This window comes from Triplophysa dalaica, chromosome 6 (genome assembly GCF_015846415.1).
Source record: "Triplophysa dalaica isolate WHDGS20190420 chromosome 6, ASM1584641v1, whole genome shotgun sequence".
Classification (NCBI taxonomy): Eukaryota; Metazoa; Chordata; class Actinopteri; order Cypriniformes; family Nemacheilidae; genus Triplophysa; species Triplophysa dalaica.
This window is the reverse complement of record NC_079547.1, coordinates 25,141,463-25,161,244: the sequence shown is the minus strand read 5'-3', so window position 1 is coordinate 25,161,244 and position 19,782 is coordinate 25,141,463. Positions and strand designations below refer to the sequence as shown.

General features: G+C 38.4%; 1 protein-coding gene across 1 annotated transcript in view; it reads right to left on the bottom strand.

Annotated features, from left to right (window-relative positions):
- Positions 1–19,300, bottom strand: part of LOC130425159 (cadherin-22-like) — a 144,443-nt gene extending 125,143 nt beyond the window's left edge. Inside the window, 1 exon segment of the mRNA XM_056751245.1 lies at positions 19,146–19,300. The gene's annotated coding sequence lies outside the window, so the exon portion shown is untranslated.
- Positions 19,301–19,782: the final 482 nt, after the last annotated feature.

The window sequence follows — 19,782 nt, the reverse complement described above, 5'->3', positions numbered from 1 at the left end:
ACCACTTTGTTTTAAGGTCAGACATAGTGTCAATTGTATCGATCCCAGTTTAATATGCAGAGACATATATTTTACAACTGCAATCGGTAACGTTTTTGTAAAAGAAATTGATGCATTATTTATTGCATCACATACTTAAAGAAATGTGTGAACTGTCGGATTCACAGCGGTCAGCTGTTTTACAACATAAGACGTCGGGTGCAATTTTGCTGGAAATGCCAGTTGAATGTAATATAAAATACCTATGTAAAGTAAGCTGCAATTTTATGTTTCAAACAGAGATGGCGATATAGAGTCAAAAGTTATTCATTACTTTGAGAATCAGGTCCTGATTTGAGACGAGGCTTTATCAGCTTCATCATCGAAAAAAGAATCAATATTTCTGCATTTCATTTGATGTGACACGTTCCAATAACTCTCAAACTCAAACTGTAAAGAGTGTGCTAATGCTAAGATTTACAGGAGAGAAAAGCTGGCCAAAACTAATTAAATACTTTGGAAAACACTTACACATAAGTCTCTCTCTTTTGCTTTCAACATAATTGTACTCCAATTTAAAACGTACAAGTGTTGTTAATGAACCCTGTCCCGACTGAAGAATGTTACTCTTCAAAGAAATTTAATTTGGCCCCAAATTCCAACGTAGTGGGTGACAAATGCACACTTCCAACAAAAGCGTATTTCGCTTTGCTTAAGAAACTACAGCCAACCAAAGCAGCTTCAATACTACTGAATAAGATGAATCACAGATGAGATCTCTTTAATATCTCAATTATTTCTCCTAGACATCAACGAGACGTTTGGTTACGTCTCATCTGTGTCTCAGATATTTCTCCTGAGAAAAATATGACAAATGTGTCTGTCATTAGTGTTTCAGAAGAGATGTCAATAATGTGTCAAACTGAGCTCAGATTTGTGCAATTAACAGTCAACATAATTGAAGATCGCAATATGAACTCAAACATTTCTCATCAAATTTTAATCGAATCCAGATTGTTTTACCTCTACAATCTACGTTCATTTGACACCTCCAGACTCAACTCTGCGGTCTCATTTGATTCTGTTTTTATTTCTCCTAAGAAATCTAAGCCATTTGATATTTGAACACAATTAAGGACTTTTCCTGAGCTCTGAAAAGTTTAAACCTTGAACCTTAAAAAAATAAGGACAACAACATCAATGTATGACTTGTTGATCAAAAAAATTTGCAACAATGTCGTGAGGTGTGTCATTTTCTGAATGTTGCACTTTAAAGATTTTACCTTGTAATTCTGACACATATAAGCAACATAATACACTAAGTCTAAAGAAAGGTTATACGATATCAACTCAACATTCCGAAAAATAACAACTTTGGGCAATGTGCATTAGTAAGCAGGACATCATATTTTTTTGTAGAAGATTTCAGGACGGACACAAAACAGAACGGCGCCATCTTTAAATCAGTCATTCGAGAAATTAATCCCCGTTTAGTGTAGCTGGTGGCACATCAATTACACTTCGCCTGTAAGGCACGGCTCTTTAACAAGCAATGGAGTAAATGTGTAATCTTTGCTCTGCCCCCGGACCTGAACATCAAGGCTTTCGGTATTTGTACAGTACACAAAAATATCCCGAAATGCCCGAGGCCGAGGGCTCCGCACCGACCCGTCTAGTCTAGTCATGGGATTGGCTTTGGCACAGGCCGCAGTTTGCGGGTCTTTAGGTGGATTGACCTCAAGCCCTCCGACCCCGGCAGGGGCATCTCGCTCAAACCCGTGAGTGATTGTGCTGGTTCAGGTGTCACTGGCTCCCAGCGGCTCAGGTTGAACCATGAATAATGGATCTGCCATACAGCCCGAGCCCCCGGGGACCGGCACAGCCCAGCTCAGCGTGAGGCGCATTACCGATGGGCTATTAACAGCACCTGATTCATAGAGCTGGCCGACTCGACAGGGAACGCCATTAGCTAACTGGCCTGAAATTGCATAGTAAGTCAGAACATCTCCTGCATTTGGCTGTTTCTGCAGAGACAAAAGTCTGAAAGGCTACAAAAGAGACGGTTACTAGAGGAGATGCTGAGAGGAGACGGGTTTGTGAAAAAACTTTTAGTGCTATTGGTCTAAATGGAATACAGAGGGACACAGGTGATCGTGTCTACTGTTGTTGTTGGTTATTTTGGGACGTCTATGATCAAGACTCAAAGTACTGTTCACAGCAAGAAAAATATCTATTAAGATGCTTTAGAGCGCTTCGTCAGATGTACACACGGGTCCAGTTTTATTGATTCATTCTTATTTTGTAACATATATATACAGTTTATTTAAATCTTAAAGATCTTTACTTAACATTTTGATTCAGTCATAAATATTCTTTTGGTTGTATTTTGTTTCTAACGTTTGTGTAGTGATTAAGAAATGAAACAGGAAGTTATTTTGCACTAGCGTTGGACCAGCGTTGTTTACGCCATCCGAAGTGGTCTATACAAACTATAAGAAGAAACTAGCTTCCGCGCCAAACTACTTATGAACTATTATACTAGTATAAATTAAACCTATACAACAATAATAAAAATAAAATGACGAAAGCACACTAATATTAACTAAATGAATTACTCCAAAATGAACATGCAACATAAAAATAAAATGAAATAACTCATTTAGACTTAAAATATAATTACAATAAAATAAAATTAAATTAAATTTAGTTTTATTATTATTATTATTATTATTGAAAGTCATGGCAACAATATCACCTCTATATGGTAATAGGACCATAGAGGACTCGACTCCTTAATTTACAACAGTTTTTAAAATTGTATAGTTACCGTTTTCATTCTTGGTGGGAACAGAACTTTAGACATGACCTCCAAAAAATAGCTAGACTAGAGCAGTAAACTTTTGCACAAATGTCTAGATCATTAGTGGAAGACATCTCCTCTCTCAAAGTCCACAGACGCACATACAGAACTGATGTGAAAATCAATATGAAATACACACAGACTCTGCTCACTTTCGCAATACATGAATCTTGCCTCATTTGTGTCGATTTATCAGTTATGTCTCTCTAAATAACATAAGCCATGTCTTCATCAAAAAATAACTCATCTGATAATCATCTGTGCACGGTTTGGTTACTTTTTTTATACAAAAAGGAAAAAATATAGCGAAAAAACAAACACATCATTCACAATAAATATAAATAAAAAATGTCAAAATTTAAATAAATAAAGATGAAAGTGTAACCATAAAGAATCAAAAGGTGGTTATTATAAGGAAAACAACATTAGGAATTACGTCCTTACTGATGATCATGTTCAAGCTCGTCAATCTTGTCTAGAATTTGCATAAATGTTTTCTTTTCATCAAGCAGCTTCACAAGTTGATTTTCAAACAGTTTTGAAGGAGTTTGTGTCTATTCCAAAAAAGCACTTTTCTTCAGAAAGACAATAAAATGTTTAAGCCCACACCTTAAGAAAAAGATCCTGAGAATCATTTCATTCCAGTGACCTTAAACTTTAGAAGGAGAGCGTAGATCTGCATCTGAGCCGAAGCACAAACAAAGAAAGAGAAATGTCCACGAGTAAAGAAAACGGAAGAATATCTTTCAGTGTGCTTTACAGCAAAAACACAGTGTTTAGCACTATACATTGATCTTGACGTGTGGACGACACTCTGACACACAACATCAACAGAACACTCTGACCAGAGGAAAGCAATGTGTACAGGCGCTGCTGGAATACAAAACCAACACAAGCACGTCTTTCTTCAGCACACGCAGATCTTTGTGATAGAGAGAGGAAGAGAGCGAGAGCGAGAGCGAGAGAGAGTGAGACAGAGAGAGAGAGAGAGAGAGAGAGAGAGAGAGAGAGAGAGACAGAGAGAGAGAGAGAGAGACAGAGAGAGAGAGAGAGAGAGAGAGAGGGAGAGAGAGAGAGAGAGAGAGAGAGAGAGAGAGAGAGAGAGAGAGAAAGAGAGGGAGAGAGACAGAGAGAGAGAGAGAGAGAGAGGGAGAGAGAGAGAGAGAGAGAGAGAGAGTGAGAGAAAGAGAGGGATAGAGAGGAAGAGAGAGAGAGAGAGAGAGAGAGTGAGAGAAAGAGAGGGAGGGAGAGGGATAGAGAGGAAGAGAGAGAGGGAGAGAGAGAGGGAGAGGGACAGTGATGCTGTGGTCACCTCTCATAGTAGCCGTAGGGAAAGACTCTCTCTCTCACCCCGCATGCATGCAGCTCGGGGACGGCGAGGCGGTTTATATCCACCGGCATGTGGCACAACTCCCAGACTTATAATGTTTACTGCCCATTTGCGGAGTCTCTGCTGTGGATTTCAGTGCAAATAATTATGATTGAAAAACTCTGGGATAAAAAGAAACACTGGGATGTTACTGGGGAACGATGTGGTTATGAATTAATGGGCTCTTTGGCACATGGCACGTAGCTTTGAAGAGACGGATGCAAACATTATCAGCTATACAAACAAGGCGCTGCTTTTTTTGTTTCATTATTTTTAATGGTGGTTTTGCTTATTTCAGAGTTAGTGATGTGGATGTACATCAAACACAGAGTATTCAATTCTGTGTTACTGACTTAGACTGGATAAGGAATCACATTCATATCTAAGAAAACAAATAAGTGGGACTTTCTGACACGAGCCATGATGTGACATACACAGTTACCTTGTACCTTGTTCACTAACCAAACTTAAGCAAAAATGTACTTAAATGGCTGAAAAGACTAATGTTTTAAGTGATTTTTGAGTTCTGTACATAAAAAAATATATAAATCACAAAGTAAAAGTTATTTGTATTTTTACACAAAGACTGTCATCAGTGTATTTGAAATTGCATATGCACAAAAAACAAACATGCACCAAACATTGTTATTTGACTTTGCTTTATATATTTAGTTTATTTAAGCGTTAATTTATGTTAATTATATTTATTAATAGAATGCTTTAGGATATTTTGATGTTCAGTTTTTGTGTTTTCTCTGAAATAAAGTTAATTTCTTTCCTCATTCGTGTTGTATTTTGTTGACTCACTCCAGGAGTTTATTGCGTTTCACTGGAGCTGTGATAGTCGCTGTGTTGCATGTGTTTGTGTTTTCTCTCATTGCTTTATGAAAGAATAATGTCTCTTCAGATATGACTCTATTGCCTCGTGACATTAAAAAGCTCGTAGGACCTGCTCAACAACCGTCTGATAAAATGACCCGCGGAGCGCACACGAACATCTCATTTCTCTTTTTTCACTAAGATGAAATTTACTGTACTTAAGATCACATATCAAGATGCTTTGTGCATTTTCCCTCATGCGCATTACATGTTAAGACCCCTTGAGACAGCAGATGTACTTTCTATTGAATCTATATGTTGATATATCAAAGCCCTTGGAGATTTTTTTCTTCTTTACAATGTTTAAAAATGTGAGGCTCTGATCAGCATGACAAACGTTTACAGTAAAAAAAATTAGTGTTTCATCTTTTCCAGTCTACAAAAACATCTAAACATTATTACTCTAAAATGAAGACTTTTTTTCAGAGAATATATCTGTTTATTTTTCTTGCACTATTTATAAAATGTTTTTCCTGTTTGTAGCGTGAATTTAACAGACTTAAACTTGTCTTAAACAAAACTGGGTAATAAAACGTCATTAAAGATTTATTCTTTGAAGATCTTATCGTCTTTTTGATGTTTTTATACTTGAAAACAGCGACATCTTTGTTTGAAGACACCTGGGATTGAACAATTTTCTACATCATTAGAATGCAAAGATATAAACATATTGATATTAATTATCTTATTTTCATGTTTTATTTGTTTACTTAGATATACTTTATTTGATATTTCATTCTATATTAATGCCTTACTCAGCACCTTATTTTAATTTTACTCTAAGGTTTGTACTTTTGTGATATGTTTAATGCTTTGGCAATATTGTAAGAACACGCAGTCATGCCAATAAAGGAAAAATAAAGTACCTTGAAATATTAACAGTTGGATTATTATCTTTGATATAAAGGAAAATATACAACTGTATATAGAGATTAATTGTTATATATAAACACATACACATATTTAGAATCACAGTCAAAGCAATGTTTTATAGTTAAATCAACTAATACAAATACAATTAACAAAAGATTTATGTATTTATCTGCCACAAAAACTGTTGAATCAACAGCATTAAACAGAAATATTTTACTTAAACCAACAAACCTAGAAATACTAATTTACAGTGTTGGGTGTAACTAGTTACTAAGTAATGAGTTACTGTAATTTAATTCCTTTTCCCTTTAAAAAGGAAAGTAAGAGATTACTCTCATTTTTCTGTAATTTAATTACAGTTACTTCTGATGTAATTCAACTAAACGAATGAATTAAAGTAGCCGTTTCATGTCTATCCTTGAATCATTTAACTAAGGTTGATATAGGATATGAAAGTAATTAGTAATAAGAAACTAAATACTTTTTGGAGAGAGTAATTTGTACAGTAATCTTATCACACTATTGAATATGTCATTACTAACTAGTAAGTTATAACTTTTTCAGAGTAACTTTCACAACACAGCTCATTTACTTAAAGGTTCAAATGCCTCTCTATCGCCCTCTTTGTTAAAAACATGAAATTACAGCTTAATTTATAATATATATATATATATATATATATACATAACATATTATAAGCGTCCTGTTGTGAGTCAGATCAAGAAACATTATTATATCTCATATTGTTTAATGCATTTGCTCAAAACCACATTTTTTCAACCAAATAAGTTACAGACTGCAGCTTTAACAGCACAATGACAAACATTTAGCAAAATTCTTTTTGATTCGGTGTTTATGGAATCGGATCATAAACAAACCCGATTCAGTAAGGGATGCACAAGCGAGAGAACATCCCCGAAGAACGCATTTGAGGTATTGCATTAGTCCAAGTATACAATACAATGTTATAAATGCATGTCTTTGTGATTTATTTTAAAGAGTACCTAGCATATGTTTTTTTAGGTCCTACTTTGGTTTATGAGTGTCCAACAACAAGTTTATGTAAATACAATGTGTAAAAACACTATAATGTCGTAATAATAGGCAGTTATTCGTACCTTTCTTCTTGACTGACTCTCAAATGATTCCATCGGCGATTCATCCGTCTAGGCCCCGCCTACCCACTAACCTTGTGTCATGTGATTGGTCAGAGGGTGTAGTCTGTTGTTATTGGTCAAACGTGTCCATCATTTGTCGCATATGGAACCCCATCATTACAGTATTACGGTTTACATGTGGTTTGATGTCACGTATATTATAAGTGTAGCCAGAGATGGCGGCGATTTTACCGTACCAGTTTGAGCCCGAGTCTGACGAGGAAGAAGACGCTAAACCACAACAAACTCCACCACGACTGGAACAGGATGTTTGTCAGTGTCAAGTGACAACTCTTGTCATAAAAACTCCCAGTGTGACAACATGCTTGAAATATTTTTTTCTTAAAATACTGTTAATACGTTAGTAATATTATTAATTCGTCTTAACTGTGCATTGTCATGGTACATAGAGCATTTCAGAAGTCAACGTTATGAAAAATGATATATATGAAACCCAAATATATCTATATAGGTGCATGTGCAGCAAATGTGTGAAAATGTAAAGTTAATAGCCAGATAAACAAACTGTAACACCCCAGAAATAACGGTACATGCTAATGTTAGCGTTATATGGATTAGCTAAACACAGACATAAGGAACGAAAATATTTCTTGAAGTTAAGAAAAAAATCAAAAGTCACACTTACAGGTTTGGATTCGGTGGAGCTAACAGGTCCAAATAGAGTTGGTATTCCCCCTCTTTCAAGGATCGTCGTTTGACATACCCTGCAGTGAACGCGCCAAGATTAAAAATGAAATTGGACCATTTTTCCCTCAGACGTTCTTCCTTTGGTAGTTGAAATAAGACCGACTTCGTGTCACACCGTAGAACACAGACTATAGACATGATACACAAGCATCACGAACGAGCGAGAGTGTTTGTGGGAGGAGAGATACGTTTTTGCGGCAGTCTCAGCAAAACGTAGGCGGGGACTATGTCTAGTGACGTAGATACAAGCAAATAACTTTGTTATTCATTCACATTCGGACTTACAACTTGGCAGACAGCTTACTTTCAAACACGGCAACATAACAGACTGGACGAAATGTCATTTTCATGATCTCATGCTAGGTACTCTTTAAGCTTCTTGGGCTTGTGTCATTATTCTAATAACAGCTGAGCTTCTGAAGAGTTGTCATCGTCTCTAACTTCAGTTAGTTAGTTATTCCTCAACACTGCTCGCGGCCAACAGGGAATTTCATCGAACAGTTGATTTAACTTGAAGGACCGTTGACTCAAAGTGTTAACTGGGGCGTTTCGGCAGCACGGTTAAATTACGGCGCGCCACGGAGCTCTTTATTATATTTTATTTGTGTTCTGGGAGAGTCTCCTGACTGAAACAACAACAATCAGAGAGACTGCCGCAGCACTATCCTCCCCTGTTTGTAAATCACGAGTACACAACATCAAAACAAAAACACACTTCATACAGACACGACTGAATGCTTCAGCCTTTCATCTGCTAGTCTCGGAAAGGCCACAAAGACAAGTCATTACGCTGAAAAAGACAAACTGCTGAAGCGTGTGACTTGGGGCGGACGGGAGTTTAAAGGTCGAGACGCCGTGTTTCCTCTCCAGGTGCCGTTATCGTGGCGTCTGAGACCCGGCGTGTAATGAGTGAGTTATCAGGACGTAACAGACCGCCTTTACTAGTAAATCACAGAGGGTAAACAAACACCAGCGATGACGTGACGCTGCGCCTCGCCTCGCCAGATAAAAGCATAATTAAACCCAGCGCTTTTATCTCCGCCGGGGAAATTATGTCATTTAAATCATCGCCTTGTAAAATAGCCGGCTGAACCAATAAGTAAGAAGCTCGTATGCGTCTCTCATAATGTCATTTTCAGTTCAAGATGGAAGCGTTTGGCTTGACTGCTTACTGAGGGGAAAATTCATTCATTTGAAAAGCCATCTAACCTGTCGGTGTCGTCTAACGGTCTTGGATTTCAGAGGAGACTGAAAAGTGACCCCCAAAATAAAGTTAGCAAAACGTTGCGTTTTAATGTTCACAAGTTTCATATCATTTGTTTCAAAGATGCTTTTAACTCTTAAACTTGACTACTTAAAAGTACAATGTTATTACAAATTGGAACTCGATGAGACATGTCCAGACCATATTTTACCCTAGAAAACATGAGATTTGACAAATAAACACATATCTCTCAGAATTTGTTATGTGAAATTTTGATGATTTTACTGTTATTACTGTAACAGAAAAAAAAATGATGAATTAACAAAAAAATGAAAATGTTTTTTTCTTTCCAAAAAAACATAATTTCTTAATAATTTGTCTTTGGAATTTGTGGTAAAATACAATAACGACACTTCTTCATAAGATTGGAAATGCTATGCCAAAACAAATATTTAACTAAGTATTTTCATCATTTATTTGAGAAGCCGGAAAAATTGTCCGTAGGGTGTGAGTGTGTGAGTGAATGAGTGAGTGTGAGTGCCCTGCGATGGGTTGGCACTCCATCCAGGGTGTATCCTGCCTTGATGCCCGATGACTCCTGAGATAGGCGCAGGCTCCCCGTGACCCGAGGTAGTTCGGATAAGCGGTAGAAAATGGATGGATGGATGGATTTGAGAAGCCAAATTACTTAAATTATTGAGTCTTGGTATCTGAAAAAAAGTTTATGCTTAAAAAAAAAAAAAAAATTCAAGATTATTTGTACTGTAAAATAAATTAAGCCTGCAGAACAAAAATAAACTGCTTTCTCTTGTTTGCTCAACATTTTGGAAATAAAAATTGTATTGATTTAAATCAACTAATTGGAGAAACAAAATAATGAATTTAGGTAATTTAGGATTATCAGGTTTCTTGAGAGGAACAACAAAAATATTTTTAAGTCACTATTTGTCACATCATGGTCAAGTTTACCTATGAACAATAGAACAAAAAAATTGTTGGCTGAACATAAATAAAGAATATAAATTGTTTATTTAAAAATAAACAAATATATTTGTAGTTTACTACAATTGTAGGTTACTTGTTTTCTGCCTCGAACAGACCAAAACTTTGATCAAACAACTGTTTTAACAATTTGATTTGAGTGCATGTATACCGGATTTCTGCACTTACAACTCAACATTGAACACACAAACCTCAACCATGGTAACAAAAAAAACATCACTCATTAAAAAACTCTAAACTCAATAGATAACTAATAGTAACAACAATAAAAAAGCATAAATTAAGACAGCGAGAAGTGAAACACTAATCATTAAAAGAAAAACTAATAAGAAACAAAGAATCGAACATGCTACAGTGAACTTGCATAGAATTTTTCGAACAACTCATATTTTTAAGTTAATGAGGAAAATGTTTTGTTACAATGAATGAACTTATTAAAAGAAGTTCTGTGAACTTTGTCATGGACTTTTGCTCAACCAACACAACAATATTAGTTGTGTGAACTTTTTTGATGTTTATTACAGTGTGTGTCTGTTTTTTTGCACATGATTTGATCAATTTTAAGCAAATGCATTAAACATGTTAGTATATCTGTTATGGAAAACAAGACAAAAAAACTAGGTAAAATCATTTACATGAGTGTGATAGTACATACTGTACCACACAAGCTGTATGAAGATGGTAATCATTCGGTAGCTTGCGATTAAAATAATATGCAAGTATCAAGTCCTGATATGGTACCTGCATAATTAAATGTAATTCAAGTTTTCGATTCATTAAAGTAATTAAATGTAGTGTTTATTTTCAAGTACAATAATAATCATCATCATAAATTCTGTGCAAACTGCAGAAATATACTTCACCGATTGGGGTAAATTACCAAGGCGGGAAATCACCATAAAACCTCCAGAGGAGAAAAAAGCACGTCAATTAGTTATGATAAATAACATGCATGCGAAGACGCAATTAAAACACTGCACAACAAACCCATTCTCACTAACAACATCTGAGAGTGCATTGTCACGGTCTATAATAGCCTGCGCAGAACTAGAGTTCAGATTCACGTCTGGCCCCATCTCCATCATATCCAAACGCTGGACGCCTTCATTAAACAGCTGACAGAAAGGTCACGGCTTTGGGCGTAAACATGCATCCGGCCAAAATTAGAGTGTGAAAGAGTACAGTCTGACTTTTTCATCGTGCTCTCCTATAAATGCATTAAATGAAACTGTCCCACCACTTCGAAACTGCACATCAAGGACCGCCTCAAAGTGACCTCAACGCAAGAACACGCATCAGCGCTTTTGGAAAAGCACATTGTGAATAAGAAGTGAGCTACTGCGATTATTGTCACTCGGTGGAAAATCCTTGAATTTTAATGCAGATGAGACTCTTTTGAGAACTAGGGCAGTCCGAGAGCCGAATTGTCATGTCTCAAGGGTTTTAACTTACAAAGCCCATTACAGGAGGAAAACAACAGGGAAACGCATGCAAAAGCTCGGCGACACGCCGCATCCGCTAATCCTTTAAAGATATGCATCATTGGATCAAATCCCACAGTATCCTCAGATTCAATTCCTGCACTCGCGACCCCAAAAAAACAGACGCGCAATGGTCATAACTTCTTCACAACCGACGAATCCTTTTGTGTATGGCTAGCAGGCGTGCGGATTAAAAACAAAAACACACAAAGACTACACAGCGTTCACTGCCGAGTAATAAACTCCATGACATTTTCTCTTTAATAACTGCAGTCATTCTTGACGTGTACCTGACTGCTTTCATACGGGGGTATAAATCTGAACTGAATTCATGAATGAACACATTTCCGATTTTAACGTTTGGTTTGATGAACAGTTGGGCTTGTAATATTTACACATCGCAAACACGCGAGCACAAACCGAACATACACAGAACACAGCAAAGCACAAATGCAGAGATGATTAAAACCGAGACGTTGAGTCGTTGCGGCGTACATGTGAACATCTGTCATATTTACAAATGTTTCTGCATAAACATTCATACTTAGCGGCGCATCAAGCCATCTCATCACGCCCCTATACATCACCGTAACAAATGCCGTGCCGGTTATGTAAAATAACACAATAACACATTCCTGCTATTGTCAGCGACTTATTCACGCACATGGCAAGAGAGGATATGAATGTGTGTATGCAGAAGCGCATGAACATTCATCCGTTTTATTAAAATGCATACGTTTAGAGAAGCTTCTCTATGCACAACCGACGCGGTACATAACCCTGCTGTATGGATCTCTATAGCGTCTCAATTTACATGTTTAGAGAACTGCACACACATGTACAGACATGTGGGGTTTCTATCTCAAGGCCAGATGATGGTTTGGGTTCAGGGCTGTCTTGATCTTATAAGCAAAAGACCAAAAGATTGAACTCACATGAGGACACGAATGAGATAATTTGATCAAATAATGTGGATAGCACAGAGAGGATTATTTAGTGTTTTCCTCCGGAGAAACGTGTGAGATGTGGACAGGTCATTAGCATCTAAGAGATACTGAGATTTTTGTGTGTTTAGTCATTAGTCGCTAAGAGAATTCATTTGTGTCTCTCCTACAAACTACTCTCTGTCCCTCTCCCTATCTCTCTCTCTCTCTCTCTCTCTCTCTCTCCCTCTCCCTATCTCTCTTTTTCTTTCTTTCTTTCTTTCTTTCTCTCTCTCTCTCTCTCTCTCTCTCTCCCTCTCTTTTTCTTTCTTTCTTTCTCTCTATCTCCCTCTCTCTCTCTTTCTTTCTCTCTATCTATATCTCCTCTTTATCTCCCCTCTCTCTCTCTCTCTCTCTCTCTCTCTTTATCTATCTCTCCCTCTCTTTCTCTCTCTCTCTCGCTCTTGGCAGACCAGAAATTAGAGCTAGAATGAATTTCAGCTTGTCAGTCTGCATGAGCTTTCTAGCTTCACACCCACCTGATCTGTCAGTACAAACCCACATTAGCCTGTTGGAGTCACGCTGTCTGACAGCGTCTGAACTTACGTTCATATGGGACACGATCACCCTTGATTCATCCATCACATGTTGACCGAGCACATGGTGTATACTGTATTGTACAATTGTACTACAATTAAACGGTATGAGGAATATAGATTAAAAAATAAGGGTTAGGTCTTAATTTTGACTTTGCAACCAAAGTTTCCCCACAAATAGAAACACTCAAGGTTCATTTGGGATTTGGGAAGAAGCTTTAAAAAAGTTGTATTACCACTGTTTAACTAAAGTGACAATTATTAACAACAACTATAGTTAAGTACATATTCCCTTTAAGGGGCAGTTCACCCAAAAATAAACATTCTTTTATCGTGTTTTCGGCCACATGATAGTTCGAAACGCATTTTGGGTGAACAATCCCAGCAAACAACTTTCAAAACATAATACTCTGTTCACTATGTCTATATTTAAATGATCATTTTAATAAATTTTCTGAAGTGGATTGTATTTATCCGTTCTGACATCTCTTCCATCATTATCTTGCTTTGGGCGCCAAAAACCCAAGATCAAATGAAACGGCTGACTCACATAATGAGTAAAACCATTATTATATTAAACATCAACTGAGCCAAAGAAGAAGAGTTTTCCACAAGAACAACTTCCATCGAGTCAACAACACATTCCTAGAGACTGAGGTTCGATATGCAACATAATTAAATATGAATGGCTGCTCTAATACTCCCTCGTGATAGAGGATCTCTACTTTAAACAATGTCCAATAACTCAATGCGATGAATCATACGGTTGGAATCCAAGCATTCGCTTCCACTGCTACCGCAAGCCAAGTGCAGATGGGATGTTCACTCATCAATGGATTGCGTCTTTGTGTATCCTCGTGGGCTGCGGTTCTGGCCAAGAGAAAAGTTCAAGATCGTTCATCACCTGTTAGAGAGCAAACAATCGCGGCCTTGAGGCTTCCAAACAATACCGGATGGGGAACGGGCCTACCGGCTCTATTCAACACCAAGTGTAGATCGGTTATCGCTGGTCAGAGATCAGCCTGTAGCTAGAACTGACCGGACATTCATACTGAAGTGACCACAGAGAAAGTTTGAAATATAAAACAGGTGGATGGTGTGGGCGAGTTTTAAAGAAAGACACAAAGCACCACAGATAAACGAGAGCTTTTAGGGATCCTGAGTTCTCCTGTGCACCACAAAGCGCGAAACGCTTCAACAAACATTTGAAAGTTAACGTGAAGTGCCGTTCACACCCCATTTAACTGAAGGAAACTGTATGCGGGTGTGCGTCAGAAAAGATTGCAATGACGGCAAAGATGCTGAAGTCTGCGATTTAAAGTCAAAGAACAATCTGACCTCAAACATTTCTCAACAAGAGCTCACATTCGTTCAGTTGCTCTGCACTCTTCCCATCTTCTTTTTGTCTTTTAATGCAACATCTGAAATGTACAAAAACAGAACATGAATGAGTTTCTCGGTGAATTCTGATTAGGGTTGTACGTTCTTCGCTCTCGCGCAGAAACTCCCATTATGGGACACCAAAGATGAACGATTTACACGTGACACGTTCCTCAATTCCAATAACGCAAAGAACGGACAGGTGTTCTCATGGAGACCGGTGTCGTGACACTAGTTGGACGGACCACAGTGACTTCTGGGTCTTCAAAAGGGTTCCGTGCGCACACTAGGCTGCGTGCAATTAATCCTTGATATCGAGAACACATCCGGGTACTTCCATGCGTTCTCTCTTCTTGTTTTCTTGACAATCTCGTAGTGATTTTAGATCGAGCAGTATTTCCTACTGATCAAAGAGCCGTAGTTCACATGCATAAAACACAGAATCGAAGCCTTCGCAGTTTCAGAATCACTCTAGAAAGGTATAATTATTAGTGTGAATCGCAATATAATTATCGTCCCGGCCCTCATGATAGACGGCCTGAGAGACATCTAACATGTATTTACTGCTTCTCCCTCTGACAAATGCCAACACGCACAGCCAAGCTAAATTACCATGGTAACATCCGACTGGATGACTAACACCCAAATCAAATATAAAAGCACACTGTGAAAGTGTGAAAAGCGAGTCAATTTCACATTTGGTCATTTTGGGGAATTCGCCTGTCAGTCAAAGCTGATGCACACTTATGTCACTGCATTCACGTGTAGCCTGAGATAACATCTGAGATCACCTCCAGTGTGGTCTGAGATGTAAATTTGGATAATAGCAGACTACAATGTGAGCTGAATGACTTCACATTACTGCAAATAACATTGGAAATCTATAGTATTGGATGGCTTAAAGTGAATGAACCGGGACTAAGCTTAAAGTTTAACGCACAGACTTCTTAAAGAAATGCAGGAGAGGTATTAAAAGAATTTGCCACGCGCCTGCGCCTCCACATGGTTAACATGAATTATTAAGAATGCACAATGCTTTCTGGGCTCTGTTGCATGACAGTTTTTGGTCTGTTTTTAAATAAATACTCATTCTCTCAGGCAGAGTTTTGTGTGACAGTAATGTGGAATGACAGTGTAAGGACAGTAATTATTGAATTATTGTTGTGGTGCTTGAAAAAAATGTATTCGCAAAAGGCACTTGACCTGCATGCGTTCCCTGAAAAACACAGTGTTTCATTAAATCCTCTGCTGTTCAAACGCTTGACTGCTGACGGACACGCCGGAGCCAGAGAATAAAGACAAAGATGAGACATCTCAGTGAGAAAAATTTGCATGTTTGTGTTATATTCTATATTTCAAAGCCAAATGGATATACTGTTAAAGACTAAATAGCAATGTTTTTATAATATATATTTCTAACACTAAACCATCTGCAAATAATCATCTCCATTTTGATCTGGAAAATCCACTTTTGAACCAATCCTGACATGATATCATTGAATGGGCTTTGGTTCACCTAAAAATGAAAAGATTTATACATGATGTCGTTTCAAACCTGTCCGACTTTCTTTCTTCTGCAGAACACAAAAGAAGATATTTTGAAGAATGTTGTTAATCAAACAACACCAAACCCCATCAACCATTGTGTGAACACAGAACCCTTGAGACATTTCTCGAAATATCTTCTTCTGTGTTTCACTTAAAAAGAGTCACATACAGATTTACAAACAGTTGAGGGAGAATAAAGGATGAGAGACTTCTATTTTTTGGGTGTGCTGTCCCTTTAAATGGGTTTTGGGGGGATGACCCTAAGAAAAGATTCAATGTTGTCGGTAATAAAAAGCTTCAAGCTTGGTTCAGCTGAAATGCAAAAGTCACAAAAAGGATCTAAACAATAATTTAAGCATTTATGTTTAAGATCATTTCTGATTTCTATATCTTTTCTACAATATAAAAAAAAAATGCATGCTTGCTTAAACTTAGATAAACTAAACTTGGCTCTGTACATTGTAGTTGGCTTTGTGAGACATGTTTTTATTGCTCTTATGCTTTTTGTTGTCCCAATGTTAACCCAATTGCTTCCATTGTTTACCCAACTTGTAAGTCGCTTTTGATAAAAGCGTCTGCTAAATGACTAAATGTTAATGTAAATGTAAGATAATAAAGTATATCTTGAATTATGCTGCATCACAATTAGTTTTCAACATAAACTGCATGGAGAATAGAAGAGATCAACTTAATCTAAGGCATATTCTTAGAAAAACCTATTTGAATAAGGGACATTAAGTATGTTTGGACAATTTTAATGGAAATCCAGACAAAATGCTGATTTAAAACAACAATTTGTGTCTGCACATCCACATATTTATGTAGTCGCTCCGCTTGAGTAAACCACAGATAAAGCATCCATTGTCTCCGGATGAACCGGCTGAAAAGCCCACACATTCAGACCGGAAACACGGGAGGTCGAGAGCCTTTGGCATCAACTGAACCTCGGAGCAGGTGTGAGCTGATCATTTAAGCAACGATCTGCAGCAGATCCACCTCAAGCACGCGCGACCCTCCCCGAACGCCAACCGCAGGCCGAGGTCAACTAAACACCTCTCACGCTCCTCTCTCCAGGAGTCATAAAACCTCTCGCATTTGTACCCCATATCTGTCATCTCCACCGGCCCTCGGGCAACATACATCACCGTCCCCCAGCCTCCCTCAGCCTCCCCCGTCCCGCCACGCTAAGGTTTATTCTCAGACTCAGTAAAATGTAATCAACGTTGTCCACGGCACGCTGCATCGCCCCTGCGATCTATCAAAATGTGCGCTTGTGTCCATGGCCCCAGTTTGAGAGCCCCGTAGGCGACGCGGACGGTCGCTAGAAATAAATCACCGCAAATCTATAACGTATTAGTTTATGTGAGTTCGCATGTTGGCGGCGATATGGAAAATATGCGGGAGAAGTCTGGCGCTGACAAGCCCCTTCAGGTGCATTACGAGGGCACGCCACATTATATTGCACACGACCGGCCCCCTGAGCCATATAACTGTCTATATCCTACCGCAAACACATAAATAAAGCTGCGGAATGAAAGCAGGCAATAATTCACCACGCTCTGTTTATAATTGTCGGCTGCATTAAAAATGAATGCGATAATTACAGTCAAGCTGGCATGCAACGACGCAACTCAGGTTTCATTAGCGGCAGATAATCCCAGGGTGCAATGCTTTAAGCCATCTCTGGACATAGATCACTCGCCTAATTGGATAATGCAAATCGCTGATTGGATATTGAGTTTCAAAGAAGGCTCCAAGGGGCCCGAAGGAGAGCAGGGTAAATGACAGCGATCAGTGAGACGCGGGAGGATTGGACGTACACGTCGCCTGGTGCAACCATGGGCAAACGGCCAACGGTTCTCAAACCCGAGAGGGGAGGAGAAGCCGTCAACTTTCACACCGCCTCCTGAGTTTTTTCCCCACACACGTACAGCACAAGACATTAAAGGTTTGTGCTCACTCAGGAAGGAAACCTTTGGAGATGTCGACTTATCGACAAGGATAAGAATCGGGCGGTCAAAGCTGTGTTGCCCTCACCGGTAGCTACTAGATAAAGAAGCTGTGTAAACTCGCAGAGCAAAATGTAGTTATTTGGCAATCCAGATGCAATTCAAATGCATGAAATATGCTGATTTTCTGCACAGTATCGATGAACTAACAGTGGAAACCTGCAATTTAACCCATGCTGTTCCCTAGCTTTATTTAAAAATAAAAGAACATTGCTTTCCGGAATCATTTTACACAAGCAACCTGTCAATCAAAGACAGCACAGAACACCATTACAAAATGTATTCATGAATATCAATGTTCATGCGTTAACTCTGAAATATCTTGTGCACTCTAATGTAAATCATATGGATGCATGCACTACAATCTTAATATAAATTCTGAATCAAAGTATTCCAAATACGATGTTCACTAAACACACAGTTATCAAATCAGACAAAGGTTGAGGTATAAAACGTTTTGCTGATCTGAGTAATTCTTGGAAAGATTCTCATCCACTGCTGTCAATAAGGGTCAATGGTCCATTAGACAAGCACACCAACAGAGAAGTTCACTTGATTCTTTCACAGGACATTATTTCTCAAGTTAAATACATAAGTGATAGTAAATAATGGTCATGTTACACAAGTTACAGTGTAGAAAAACAGCACTGTTACCTTCCAAATATGCTTCACTCAATGAAAAGAAATACAGTGAGCCTTCAGATGTAAGTCTAGGTAGGAGTCACATGTTCACATATTGTCATATATAGGGAAGGCTACTGCGTATTCTGCAAATGTAAAATAAGTATCCTTATCGGAAAGGCATTTAATGATCCAGCAACCTAAACCAAATTCATCACTGCGATATTCTGTCCTTTTCTGTCTATATCAGCAGGTTTTACTGAACATCAATAGATGATGATGAATGTGCATGAAATAACTGGACAACTCTTGTCAACTTTCCAAAAGGACAAAAACACATCTATATAAAGCCGCAAATAAAAGACGCATTGAGGATCGTTTCTGACACAAACTACCGGCAACAAGTTACAAATCCCGTTCTGAAATGCGCGTCACGCCATCCGCTGCCTTAACAATATCTCCACAAAGATCACATTTCAATACATCACACTGCCTACATGAGATTCAAAGAGTTGGAATACATGTCTAGAGACAAGTTTATGAAGACAGGCATTACCTGAAGGGCAGTCGAAATAAAGCCGCCTCGGATGTGCATTTTACGCACTGAGGTCCGCGTAATTCGTGCCGTTCCTCTGTAACTGTACGATCCTCAATGCGGCGCGATGTGAGCGTGGGGGAACGGATGCGGTGCGATGGAGAGGGACAAATGTGCGCTGCGCCTCGCTCCTCTCCGCCGCCGCGCAGTGATGAGAGTCCCTTTCTGTCTCCAGCTGAGAGCGCGTCTCCAGCGCGCAGCCCGCGGAGCCTCTTGTGGTGATGAGGAGAAAGTGTCCGCTGAATATGAGAAGAAGAACAGATTCGCACGCTTCATGAAACTCCTACGTATGCTGATGTGTAGTGTACAACGCCACGCTTCTAAACGGACAAGGAGGTTTATGAGACACTGCAAAAAAAACACAATCCTTCTGAATTCAAAATCAACTGGAAAACGTGGAAAAGGTTTGTGTAAATTGACTCTAGAAATGGAGGTGATGTGTATCGAATAAGAAATGGCTGTGCTTGCCTGGGTAAGTGTTAAAAAGTGCTGGAAGTTTGAGTCATGTGGGTATGGGAGGCGTGGCTATTTTTTTTTATAAATTATAATTATTCATACTTTAGATTTGAGTTCAATTGAATTTAACATTCATTTTTGA